General features: G+C 45.8%; 8 non-coding genes across 8 annotated transcripts; 4 read left to right on the top strand and 4 right to left on the bottom strand.

Moving 5' to 3' along the window:
- Nucleotides 1-6,952: 6,952 nt before the first annotated feature.
- TRNAE-UUC (transfer RNA glutamic acid (anticodon UUC)) lies at nt 6,953-7,024 on the bottom strand. Its single transcript has one exon. It is a non-coding gene; the product is annotated as a tRNA-Glu (tRNA).
- Nucleotides 7,025-7,144: 120 nt separating this feature from the next.
- Nucleotides 7,145-7,217, top strand: TRNAM-CAU (transfer RNA methionine (anticodon CAU)). The gene has a single exon. It is a non-coding gene; the product is annotated as a tRNA-Met (tRNA).
- Nucleotides 7,218-9,245: 2,028 nt separating this feature from the next.
- On the bottom strand, nt 9,246-9,317 carry TRNAE-UUC (transfer RNA glutamic acid (anticodon UUC)). The gene has a single exon. It is a non-coding gene; the product is annotated as a tRNA-Glu (tRNA).
- A 120-nt stretch (nt 9,318-9,437) lies between these two features.
- Nucleotides 9,438-9,510, top strand: TRNAM-CAU (transfer RNA methionine (anticodon CAU)). Its single transcript has one exon. It is a non-coding gene; the product is annotated as a tRNA-Met (tRNA).
- An 848-nt stretch (nt 9,511-10,358) lies between these two features.
- TRNAE-UUC (transfer RNA glutamic acid (anticodon UUC)) lies at nt 10,359-10,430 on the bottom strand. The gene has a single exon. It is a non-coding gene; the product is annotated as a tRNA-Glu (tRNA).
- A 120-nt stretch (nt 10,431-10,550) lies between these two features.
- Nucleotides 10,551-10,623, top strand: TRNAM-CAU (transfer RNA methionine (anticodon CAU)). The gene has a single exon. It is a non-coding gene; the product is annotated as a tRNA-Met (tRNA).
- Nucleotides 10,624-11,447: 824 nt separating this feature from the next.
- On the bottom strand, nt 11,448-11,519 carry TRNAE-UUC (transfer RNA glutamic acid (anticodon UUC)). Its single transcript has one exon. It is a non-coding gene; the product is annotated as a tRNA-Glu (tRNA).
- A 120-nt stretch (nt 11,520-11,639) lies between these two features.
- TRNAM-CAU (transfer RNA methionine (anticodon CAU)) lies at nt 11,640-11,712 on the top strand. The gene has a single exon. It is a non-coding gene; the product is annotated as a tRNA-Met (tRNA).
- The last annotated feature ends 1,493 nt before the right edge of the window (nt 11,713-13,205 follow it).

Below are 13,205 nucleotides of genomic sequence, written 5' to 3'. Positions count from 1 at the left end.
TTCTCCAAAATTGACGACCTCGAGAACCGCTCGAGGAGGTACAATTTCCGCATCAGAGGAGTCCCCGAATCATTCCAGGACTCGGCCCTAGTCGTCCAAACATTCATTAAGGAACTTATCCCGGACATCCCTGACCACCGCCTTGAAATGGATCGAGCTCACAGGGCTTTACAAGCCCCGCGCCAAGATGGACTCCCAAGAGACATCATTGTTAAACCTCACTTTTACAAAGTTAAGGAGGAGGTTATGCAACGGTCAATGGGTGGAGGTCCCCTTATGTTCCAGGGGCACCCCATACAAATCTTTGCATATCTATCGCCCTTCACAATCCAAAAGAGGAGATCACTGAAACCGCTCCTTCTAGCACTTTCCCAAAAATCGATCGCTTACAGGTGGTCCTTCCCATTTCGTCTCTCATTCTCCTACAATTCTAAATCCTACGGCTTCTCTTCGTTTCAAGAGGGTGAAAAACTTTTACTCCAACTTGGTCTAATCTCTAGGGACCCCGACCCATCTCCGACAAGCACAACCCCAGTGGCTTCCTCCAAAAGACCACCACCATCAAGTCCTATCGCACCTGCATGGCAGAAGCGCTTGTCCAAGAAGTCTAAGGATTCCAAGCCACCGTCATGACTTCATCTAAACTGGGGTCGATCCGGGCCCGCAGCACTTCTTTTGATCCTGTCGGATCCTCTGATGAACATTGGGTCTTTCTGACTCAATTGATTTTTTCCTCATTTTATTGACACGCAGAACTTACAATAACTGCCAATTATCTCTGACTCTCCCCCTCCCTCCCCCCCCCCCCCTTTTTTTCCCTTTTTTTACTTATTTTTTTTTTTTTTTTGATTTTTTTTGTTTTTAGTGTCCTGTTATCCACTAAGCTGTACTGGTTATTGATGTCATTTTTTTTTCTCTTAAGGTTACCCTAACCCCGCTTGTATTGTATTGAAGTTTCTTAATTACAGCTGGGTAGAGCCACCCCCAGGTTCTATGCGGGCGGATGGCGGTAGTATTTTTCTTCATACTGGTTTTTCTTGGGTTTGCTGCAAGCTCTATCGCTAGAGGTGTTCCCCCGATCCCCCGGACTCCTAAACCCTCCTGACCCTATCTAGGGGCGGGGGGGCGGGGGGATGGGGGGTGGGGGAGCACATATTCTCTGTTTTTTGAAAAATCTAGTTGGGGGCTACACCCCTTAGCAACTGTTTTAGGCCGTGGGAGTAGGCCGGGACGGCTGTCCTGCGCCTCCACACCTTCCGACCCGAGGGGGGAATCTTTGTGGTTCCTCCTACGGTGGGGAGGCCTTGTGCCCCTTCTTTTTTTTTGAAGGAGCACTCATTCGAGTTTGTTTGGGTATGGGTGGGATGAGGTGTGGGAATGGGTTCTCACACCTCTTCTTGGGATTTTTGCATATCTGTATAATGTTAATGTTAACGGATATTTCTTTTCTTTTTCTATTTCTCCTAGCAGGTCCATCTTTCTTCTTCTTCACCTCTGACCCTCCCTTCCTATCTCCCATCCGAAGGTCATCTTATCATACATTCCTTCAAGATTTGGCGGCTTCAGTCCTTATAATATCAGGTAGGTCCCACTCTCTCCCAGCAGATACCTCCCATCTGATCCATGCCAGTGCATAACATCATACCTTCGCCCCTTTCCATAGTGTCTCATAATGTCCAGGGTCTTAACTCCCCTATTAAAAGAAGGAAACTTTTCAAACTGTACCACTCACAAAACTTTTCAGTCCTCTTGCTTCAGGAGACCCACTTCCCCAAATCCTTTCAGCCTTCATTCCTACACCAACAATTTCCCCAGTTTTACCTCTCTAATGCCGAAAACAAGACAAAGGGGGTTGCTATCTGCTTCTCTAAAAACCTAAATTTTTCCATGTCCCAGATTCTCACTGACCCCTTAGGTAGATTTCTCCTTGTAAAAGGCACCATAGATGGGTCACTTTACACTTTTGTCTCGTACTACGCGCCCAATAAAGGCCAAGACAAATTTTTCATTTCTCTCTTGACTACAATCTCCCCACATCTGGAGGGGGTTGTCATCCTGGGTGGGGACTCCAACATTACCTTTGACGTTTCTCTAAATAAATCTGGTTCTGGTCCCTCGAGACCAAAGCAACCGTCCAAACAGAGTACTAGAATAGCTAAGCTCCTCTTTGACTCAGGTCTTGTGGATATTTGGAGAGAACTCAACCCCCGTACCAAGGACCACACCCACTACTCGGCCCCACAAAAATCCTACGCCAGGATAGATCATATTTTCCTTCGCGGTACTAATGTGTCGTTAGCTACAAAGTCCAAAATCAGAGATTCCCCTATTTCAGACCATTCCATGGTTACACTTTATCTCCGCAATTCTTCTACCGCAAACAAGGAATTTAAGTGGCGTCTCAATGAGTCTCTGCTTAGTAACCCGGCACACTGCTCCATGCTTGAAAGGGATTTGAATGAATACTTTATAGCTAACGATACTGAAGAAATTTCCCCTGCAACGTTGTGGGCTGCCCATAAGGCGGTAATGAGGGGCAAAATTATGCAATTTTCATCCCAATTGAAGAAGGCACATAGAGCTGAAATAACCAAACTCTCCAATGACTTTCAAGCGGCCTGTAAACGTAACAAGCGAGAACGTACACAATCTTCCCGGGAAGACTTGGAATCTTCCAGGATCAGGCTCAACTTGGCCCTCACCACCGAGGCTGAAAAACATCTTCGCTGGTCTGGAGCCAGGTTTTATATGCATAAGGATAAAATAGGCTCCAAATTAGCCACCAAATTGTCTCCCAAATCACGACTTATGGCCTTCCCCAAAATAAAGCTACCAACCGGCACCCTGACACAAAATCCACAGAGCATTTTAGAATGCTTCCAAGATTTCTACGCCTCTCTATATAAAGATGACAAACCCAGATCTCCCCCAAATATTGAGGAGTTCCTAGATTCCATTCCCCTGCCTAAACTCACCGGAGCTCATGCGGAGCTACTAGATCTACCTATTACGGAGTCGGAGGTCCTGGAGACTATACGCAAGCTCAAATTAGGTTCTGCCCCTGGCCCTGATGGCTTCTCAGCTGGCTACTACAAAAAATTTTCCAATATCTTAGCGCCTTACTTAGCTAGATTTTTCAATTCTCTTAGTCATGGTACTCCCCTGGATAAAGCCTCCAACCTGGCATACATTTCGGTCATTCCGAAACCCGGAAAGGACCCGTCCTTAGTAAGCAATTATCGCCCGATCTCTTTGATCAATAATGATCTCAAGCTTTTAACAAAAATAATGGCTAACCGTTTATCATCTTTTATTGCTCAGTATGTTCACAGGGACCAGGCAGGCTTTATCCCGGGGAGACAAGGCCCGGACCAAATCAGACGAGCTATTGATATAGTGTCTCTCCTTAACTCTCAATGGGATGGCGGACCCAAGCAAGAGGGGTTCCTCCTTTCCGTTGACTTACAAAAAGCATTTGACACGGTCACCTGGCCCTATATCTTTGCGGTCCTTGGGAGGTGGGGCATGGGTCCCAATTTTATAGGCACTATGAAGTCACTCTACTCTACTCCCAATGCCCAAGTACGTCTGCAGGGCAGGTACTCTGACACGTTCACTATTGAGAAAGGCACTAGACAGGGGTGTCCGTTATCCCCCCTGATTTTTGCTATAGCCATTGAGTCCCTAGCCATAGCCATACGCACAAACCCAGACATAAGAGGAGTTTCCTGTGGTGCTCAGGAACATAAATGTGCCCTCTTTGCTGACGACCTTCTCCTTTTCATCACATCACCCCTTATCTCTACTCCCAACATCCTTAAACTCTTGGAGCAATTTAGTAGAGCCTCTGGTCTTAAAGTCAACGTAGCTAAATCTGCAGCTCTAAACATATCTATTTCTCCAAACCTTCTCATAAACCTCCAAAATCACTTCCCGTTCACCTGGAACTCATCAGCTATTCCCTATCTAGGAATAAACCTGACTTCTAGTTATGATAAACTATTTTCCAGTAACTTCCCCCCCATGTTCAAAAAACTAGAAGCCGACATGGCGACATGGTCAAAATATGATCTATCCTGGATGGGCCGTGTAAATTCTATTAAAATGACTCTATTGCCCCGCTTACTTTATCTTTTCCGCTCTCTGCCAATTCCTATCAGGAAAGCCCAAATCATGCGCTTCCAATCCTCCATCCTGAAATTTATTTGGGGTTCCAAGGGTAGGAGATGTTCCAAAGACATTCTCTATAGACTCAAGTCCCAAGGAGGCCTAGCTTTGCCCAATATCTGGTGGTACTACCAAGCTGCGCAGATAGCCCAAATATCAACAGTACACTCACAAAACCCCAAACCAGATTGGCTTCTCTTGGAAAGGATGGCGACACCCAAACACACAATTGACTACCTACTCTGGTCTGAACCGCGTTTGCGGCCAGCGATATTGGCCCCCACCCTCTCTCACTCTATGTCATTGTGGGATAGGCTCCGAATGCACTCAGCCCTAGTCTTCCCCATGCGGCCACTTGCCCATCTCTTTAATAACCCAGAATTTCCGCCCGGACAAAATATTACAGCATTCAGGTGGTGGGTAGACAAAGGCTTGTATAGGATCGGACATTTCCTGCATACTACAGGACCTCTCACACTGGCGTACTGTGTGAGCAAATTAGAAATGCCCCCCACTGAGCGTTATAGACTGTTACAAATTTCTCACTTCCTTCGATCCAAATGGCCTCTAAACTCTACACCCCCTCTACCGACCCCTTATGAAATATGGTGTGGCAACATGCTGGATCAGAGGGGGGGTATCTCCATCATTTACAACTCACTTGCCAAGAATACCACCAAGCCATTATATGCCCGACTTTGGGAACAAGATCTGGCAGTAGAGTGGGACCTACCCAAATGGTATTCTCAATTTCACAGATCATTCAAAAATATTATGAATATTTCTCTAATGGAAGCTAGTATTAAACTCATGGTACGCTGGTATCTCGTACCGACCACACTGGCTAAGATTTTCCCGGACGCTTCCCCTTTATGTTTTAGGGGTTGCGGGCTTACTGGCTCCCTATTTCATATATGGTGGACCTGCCCCAGGATACGGAAATTCTGTAACAATTTTTTCCATCTGTTGAGGAAAATTACGGGTGCACCTATTCCACAGCTACCCGAGATAGCACTTCTTAATGCCAGTATGGTCGGTACTCCCAAACACACCCAAGCCTTAATTTTCTATATGCTATTAGGTGCTAGAATTACTATAGCTAAACACTGGAAAAGACCCACGGTACCCATGCACGACATGAAAAGAAAAATTTCTTGGATCATGGCCCAAGAAAAAATTGTTGCTACACTACTGGATACATCTCACAAATTCCAATTGATATGGGAACCATGGGCGAATTATGTCGGAATTTCCATAATTCCTGGGACATAGATTTCTTAAGCCGCGACTATCTGATTGGATGACCTTCTATCCTTATCCTTCCCTCTTCTCCTACTTCTTTTGGACCTGCTATTCCTCTCTTACTTCCCTACCTCCTCTCTCTTTCTGATCCTATTTCTTTTCCCTCTCTCTCTGGTTCCGATGGTTTGTTCCAGTGTTTTGATTTTTTGTATCCAGATGCGACAGCAGGCAGAAGCCCCCTGGCACGGCCAGGTTTCCGCGCGCTCGCACCAAGTTCGCCTAGGACTTTCAGTTCAGCATTCCTGCTACAGGTGTAGGTTCCTCTCTGTCTCCTACACACAGCGATTGATTAGTCGACTGTCCTTGGGTTCATTTATATGCTTGATTTAAGAGATAGACAGCCCATTGAGGAACTGGCTCTTGCGGGCCATTCGGAGATGGGGTTGGAGAGTGAGGCCGTCCCCACAGTGTGCTCCCCTTGGGGTGGGGTACGGCCTCCCCCCAGCATGCCATCTTCCTGTCAGATACAGGTTTTAGCCTGAGTCTTCTTTAATGCATATTCCTCATAGATGCCTTTCTGGATTGTCACTACCATTACAATGTTAATGTAATTGTGATTGTTTTCTATTCTATGTCACGCCTGTTAAACACTGGTATGTTAATATGCACTCCCTGATTTTTTAAAAGGGGGGGTGCTATCTATAGCTTGTTTTGTATTCTTCTTTTGAAAACCTTAATAAAAATTATTGAAAGAAAAACACTACTCTTCATCCCTTAGGTCTTGTAGGAAACCATATGGATGGAAAATTGACCGGAAGATCAAGCTTTCAGTGCTCTTTTGCCTTCCACCATATTCCACCCAGCAAAAATCTTTAGCTCTGCATCCAACAGACCTTGCAAGATACAATGTCTACTCATCCTGGAACAACAGAGGCATTTTCCATCTATGTGACATGCTTCCCTTAGTTTCATCACACAGAAAGAACAAAGCACCGAGGAATTCAAAAGGGCTTTTTCAAAGGTGTGGAAAAAAAAGATGATGTCTCTGTCAGAGAATGGTTTGCAGAAGATTGGCACATAGATATTTGCCAATGCAAATGTGCAGAAGAGCGAGAACGGCCGAGAAACTTCATGTGCTAGTACGCATGTGCGTACGCCAAAGCGCACACAATGCGTGACAATTTCTGGTGCCCAGTGGCCTATTTAAAGCTAGCAGCATAAGCCATTAGTTGCTGGATGATCTTCAGCTTCCCCTGTGAGTTCCTGTGATCCTGATATTATTCATGTGTCAGTGCGCATATACGTACGCCAAAGCGCGTGCATGAGCCATTAGTTGCTGGATGAACTTCAGCTTGCCCTGTGAGTTCCTGTGTTCCTGATAGTATTTCATTTCCTGTCCTGACCCGGCTTGACCTGTCTTGTCTGCATCCCTGGCTTTGACCCTTGGTACTTTGACAACAAGGGAATGATTGGAGGTTACAATGGAAAAACAGCTTTGAGGTTTCAGCACTAGGAGTGTGCGGGTCGTTAAAAGGACTTGCATTTCCCATACCGGGAGTCGAACCCGGGCCGCCTGGGTGAAAACCAGGAATCCTAACCGCTAGACCATATGGGAAAACTAGCTGCCTTATTTTGAGAAAAATAGAGAAAACCAAAGGGAAAAAAAGATGTGCCACCGCCATCAGCTTCCAAGTATGGTGGCCAGCTATGACACACATATCTCTTTCACTAATTGGCCTCGTTAGCGCAGCAGGTAGCGCGTCAGTCTCATAATCTGAAGGTCGTGAGTTCGATCCTCACACGGGGCACTACTCTCTTACCATTTTGTGAGCCTTGGGGTCCTTAATCTATGAAAAACACTACTCTTCATCCCTTAGGTCTTGTAGGAAACCATATGGATGGAAAATTGACCGGAAGATCAAGCTTTCAGTGCTCTTTTGCCTTCCACCATATTCCACCCAGCTAAAATCTTTAGCTCTGCATCCAACAGACCTTGCAAGATACAATGTCTACTCATCCTGGAACAACAGAGGCATTTTCCATCTATGTGACATGCTTCCCTTAGTTTCATCACACAGAAAGAACAAAGCACCGAGGAATTCAAAAGGGCTTTTTCAAAGGTGTGGAAAAAAAAGATGATGTCTCTGTCAGAGAATGGTTTGCAGAAGATTGGCACATAGATATTTGCCAATGCAAATGTGCAGAAGAGCGAGAACGGCCGAGAAACTTCATGTGCTAGTACGCATGTGCGTACGCCAAAGCGCACACAATGCGTGACAATTTCTGGTGCCCAGTGGCCTATTTAAAGCTAGCAGCATAAGCCATTAGTTGCTGGATGATCTTCAGCTTCCCCTGTGAGTTCCTGTGATCCTGATATTATTCATGTGTGAAAATTCATGTGCCAGTGCGCATATACGTACGCCAAAGCGTGTGCATGAGCCATTAGTTGCTGGATGAACTTCAGCTTGCCCTGTGAGTTCCTGTGTTCCTGATAGTATTTGATTTCCTGTCCTGACCCGACTTGACCTGTCTTGTCTGCATCCCTGGCTTTGACCCTTGGAACTTTGACAGCAAGTTCCTGATCCGCCTTGACATGTCTTGTCTGCATCCCTGGCTTTGACCCTTGGTACTTTGACAACAAGGGAATGATTGGAGGTTACAATGGAAAAACAGCTTTGAGGTTTCAGCACTAGGAGTGTGCGGGTCGTTAAAAGGACTTGCATTTCCCATAACAGGAGTCGAACTCGGGCCGTCTGGGTGAAAACCAGGAATCCTAACCGCTAGACCATATGGGAAAACTAGCTGCCTTGGTTTGAGAAAAATAGAGAAAACCAAAGGGAAAAAAAGATGTGCCAGCGCCATCAGCTTCCAAGTATGGTGGCCAGCTATGACACACATATCACTTTCACTAATTGGCCTCGTTAGCGCAGCAGGAAGCGCGTCAGTCTCATAATCTGAAGGTCGTGAGTTCGATCCTCACACGGGGCACTACTCTCTCACCATTTTGTGAGCCTTGGGGTCCTTAATCTATGACAAACACTACTCTTCATCCCTTAGGTCTTGTAGGAAACCATATGGATGGAAAATTGACCGGAAGATCAAGCTTTCAGTGCTCTTTTGCCTTCCACCATATTCCACCCAGCTAAAATCTTTAGCTCTGCATCCAACAGACCTTGCAAGATACAATGTCTACTCATCCTGGAACAACAGAGGCATTTTCCATCTATGTGACATGCTTCCCTTAGTTTCATCACACAGAAAGAACAAAGCACCGAGGAATTCAAAAGGGCTTTTTCAAAGGTGTGGAAAAAAAAGATGATGTCTCTGTCAGAGAATGGTTTGCAGAAGATTGGCACATAGATATTTGCCAATGCAAATGTGCAGAAGAGCGAGAACGGCTGAGAAACTTCATGTGCTAGTACGCATGTGCGTACGCCAAAGCGCACACAATGCGTGACAATTTCTGGTGCCCAGTGGCCTATTTGAAGCTAGCAGCATAAGCCATTAGTTGCTGGATGATCTTCAGCTTCCCCTGTGAGTTCCTGTGATCCTGATATTATTCATGTGTGAAAATTCATGTGCCAGTGCGCATATACGTACGGCAAAGCACGTGCATGAGCCATTAGTTGCTGGATGAACTTCAGCTTGCCCTGTAAGTTCCTGTGTTCCTGATAGTATTTAATTTCCTGTCCTGACCCGGCTTGACCTGTCTTGTCTGCATCCCTGGCTTTGACCCTTGGTACTTTGACAACAAGGGAATGATTGGAGGTTACAATGGAAAAACAGCTTTGAGGTTTCAGCACTAGGAGTGTGCGGGTCGTTAAAAGGACTTGCATTTCCCATACCGGGAGTCGAACCCGGGCCGCCTGGGTGAAAACCAGGAATCCTAACCGCTAGACCATATGGGAAAACTAGCTGCCTTATTTTGAGAAAAATAGAGAAAACCAAAGGGAAAAAAAGATGTGCCACCGCCATCAGCTTCCAAGTATGGTGGCCAGCTATGACACACATATCTCTTTCACTAATTGGCCTCGTTAGCGCAGCAGGTAGCGCGTCAGTCTCATAATCTGAAGGTCGTGAGTTCGATCCTCACACGGGGCACTACTCTCTTACCATTTTGTGAGCCTTGGGGTCCTTAATCTATGAAAAACACTACTCTTCATCCCTTAGGTCTTGTAGGAAACCATATGGATGGAAAATTGACCGGAAGATCAAGCTTTCAGTGCTCTTTTGCCTTCCACCATATTCCACCCAGCTAAAATCTTTAGCTCTGCATCCAACAGACCTTGCAAGATACAATGTCTACTCATCCTGGAACAACAGAGGCATTTTCCATCTATGTGACATGCTTCCCTTAGTTTCATCACACAGAAAGAACAAAGCACCGAGGAATTCAAAAGGGCTTTTTCAAAGGTGTGGAAAAAAAAGATGATGTCTCTGTCAGAGAATGGTTTGCAGAAGATTGGCACATAGATATTTGCCAATGCAAATGTGCAGAAGAGCGAGAACGGCCGAGAAACTTCATGTGCTAGTACGCATGTACGTACGCCAAAGCGCACACAATGCGTGACAATTTCTGGTGCCCAGTGGCCTATTTAAAGCTAGCAGCATAAGCCATTAGTTGCTGGATGATCTTCAGCTTCCCCTGTGAGTTCCTGTGATCCTGATATTATTCATGTGTGAAAATTCATGTGCCAGTGCACATATACGTACGCCAAAGCGCGTGCATGAGCCATTAGTTGCTGGATGAACTTCAGCTTGCCCTGTGAGTTCCTGTGTTCCTGATAGTATTTCATTTCCTGTCCTGACCCGGCTTGACCTGTCTTGTCTGCATCCCTGGCTTTGACCCTTGGTACTTTGACAACAAGGGAATGATTGGAGGTTACAATGGAAAAACAGCTTTGAGGTTTCAGCACTAGGAGTGTGCGGGTCGTTAAAAGGACTTGCATTTCCCATACCGGGAGTCGAACCCGGGCCGCCTGGGTGAAAACCAGGAATCCTAACCGCTAGACCATATGGGAAAACTAGCTGCCTTGTTTTGAGAAAAATAGAGAAAACCAAAGGGAAAAAAAGATGTGCCACCGCCATCAGCTTCCAAGTATGGTGGCCAGCTATGACACACATATCACTTTCACTAATTGGCCTCGTTAGCGCAGCAGGTAGCGCGTCAGTCTCATAATCTGAAGGTCGTGAGTTCGATCCTCACACGGGGCACTACACTCTAACCGTTTTGTGAGCCTTGGGGTCCTTAATCTATGAAAAACACTACTCTTCATCCCTTAGGTCTTGTAGGAAACCATATGGATGGAAAATTGACCGGAAGATCAAGCTTTCAGTGCTCTTTTGCCTTCCACCATATTCCACCCAGCTAAAATCTTTAGCTCTGCATCCAACAGACCTTGCAAGATACAATGTCTACTCATCCTGGAACAACAGAGGCATTTTCCATCTATGTGACATGCTTCCCTTAGTTTCATCACACAGAAAGAACAAAGCACCGAGGAATTCAAAAGGGCTTTTTCAAAGGTGTGGAAAAAAAAGATGATGTCTCTGTCAGAGAATGGTTTGCAGAAGATTGGCACATAGATATTTGCCAATGCAAATGTGCAGAAGAGCGAGAACGGCCGAGAAACTTCATGTGCTAGTACGCATGTGCGTACGCCAAAGCGCACACAATGCGTGACAATTTCTGGTGCTCAGTGGCCTATTTAAAGCTAGCAGCATAAGCCATTAGTTGCTGGATGATCTTCAGCTTCCCCTGTGATCCTGATATTATTCATGTGTCAGTGCGCATATACGTACGCCAAAGCGCGTGCATGAGCCATTAGTTGCTGGATGAACTTCAGCTTGCCCTGTGAGTTCCTGTGTTCCTGATAGTATTTCATTTCCTGTCCTGACCCGGCTTGACCTGTCTTGTCTGCATCCCTGGCTTTGACCCTTGGTACTTTGACAACAAGGGAATGATTGGAGGTTACAATGGAAAAACAGCTTTGAGGTTTCAGCACTAGGAGTGTGCGGGTCGTTAAAAGGACTTGTATTTCCCATACCGGGAGTCGAACCCGGGCCGCCTGGGTGAAAACCAGGAATCCTAACCGCTAGACCATATGGGAAAACTAGCTGCCTTGGTTTGAGAAAAATAGAGAAAACCAAAGGGAAAAAAAGATGTGCCACCGCCATCAGCTTCCAAGTATGGTGGCCAGCTATGACACACATATCACTTTCCCTAATTGGCCTCGTTAGCGCAGCAGGTAGCGCGTCAGTCTCATAATCTGAAGGTCGTGAGTTCGATCCTCACACGGGGCACTACTCTCTAACCATTTTGTGAGCCTTGGGGTCCTTAATCTATGAAAAACACTACTCTTCATCCCTTAGGTCTTGTAGGAAACCATATGGATGGAAAATTGACCGGAAGATCAAGCTTTCAGTGCTCTTTTGCCTTCCACCATATTCCACCCAGCTAAAATCTTTAGCTCTGCATCCAACAGACCTTGCAAGATACAATGTCTACTCATCCTGGAACAACAGAGGCATTTTCCATCTATGTGACATGCTTCCCTTAGTTTCATCACACAGAAAGGACAAAGCACCGAGGAATTCAAAAGGGCTTTTTCAAAGGTGTGGAAAAAAAAGATGATGTCTCTGTCAGAGAATGGTTTGCAGAAGATTGGCACATAGATATTTGCCAATGAAAATGTGCAGAAGAGCGAGAACGGCCGAGAAACTTCATGTGCTAGTACGCATGTGCGTACGCCAAAGCGCACACAATGCGTGACAATTTCTGGTGCCCAGTGGCCTATTTAAAGCTAGCAGCATAAGCCATTAGTTGCTGGATGATCTTCAGCTTCCCCTGTGAGTTCCTGTGATCCTGATATTATTCATGTGTGAAAATTCATGTGCCAGTGCGCATATACGTACGCCAAAGCGCGTGCATGAGCCATTAGTTGCTGGATGAACTTCAGCTTGCCCTGTGAGTTCCTGTGTTCCTGATAGTATTTCATTTCCTGTCCTGACCCGGCTTGACCTGTCTTGTCTGCATCCCTGGCTTTGACCCTTGGTACTTTGACAACAAGGGAATGATTGGAGGTTACAATGGAAAAACAGCTTTGAGGTTTCAGCACTAGGAGTGTGCGGGTCGTTAAAAGGACTTGCATTTCCCATACCGGGAGTCGAACCCGGGCGGCCTGGGTGAAAACCAAGAATCCTAACCGCTAGACCATATGGGAAAACTAGCTGCCTTGTTTTGAGAAAAATAGAGAAAACCAAAGGGAAAAAAAGATGTGCCACCGCCATCAGCTTCCAAGTATGGTGGCCAGCTATGACACACATATCACTTTCACAATTTGGCCTCGTTAGCGCAGCAGGTAGCGCGTCAGTCTCATAATCTGAAGGTCGTGAGTTTGATCCTCACACGGGGCACTACTCTCTAACCATTTTGGGAGCCTTGGGGTCCTTAATCTATGAAAAACACTACTCTTCATCCCTTAGGTCTTGTAGGAAACCATATGGATGGAAAATTGACCGCAAGATCAAGCTTTCAGTGCTCTTTTGCCTTCCACCATATTCCACCCAGCTAAAATCTTTAGCTCTGCATCCAACAGACCTTGCAAGATACAATGTCTACTCATCCTGGAACAACAGAGGCATTTTCCATCTAAGTGACATGCTTCCCTTAGTTTCATCACACAGAAAGAACAAAGCACCGAGGAATTCAAAAGGGCTTTTTCAAAGGTGTGGAAAAAAAAGATGATGTCTCTGTCAGAGAATGGTTTGCAGAAGATTGGCACATAGATATTTGC

The sequence above is a fragment of the Lithobates pipiens genome, unplaced genomic scaffold, assembly GCF_037356315.1.
Source record: "Lithobates pipiens isolate NorthernLeopardFrog02 unplaced genomic scaffold, aLitPip1_a1.2 Scaffold_8, whole genome shotgun sequence".
NCBI lineage: Eukaryota > Metazoa > Chordata > Amphibia > Anura > Ranidae > Lithobates > Lithobates pipiens.
The sequence above is the reverse complement of the archived record's forward strand: the minus strand, read 5'-3'. Positions and strand labels throughout refer to the sequence as shown.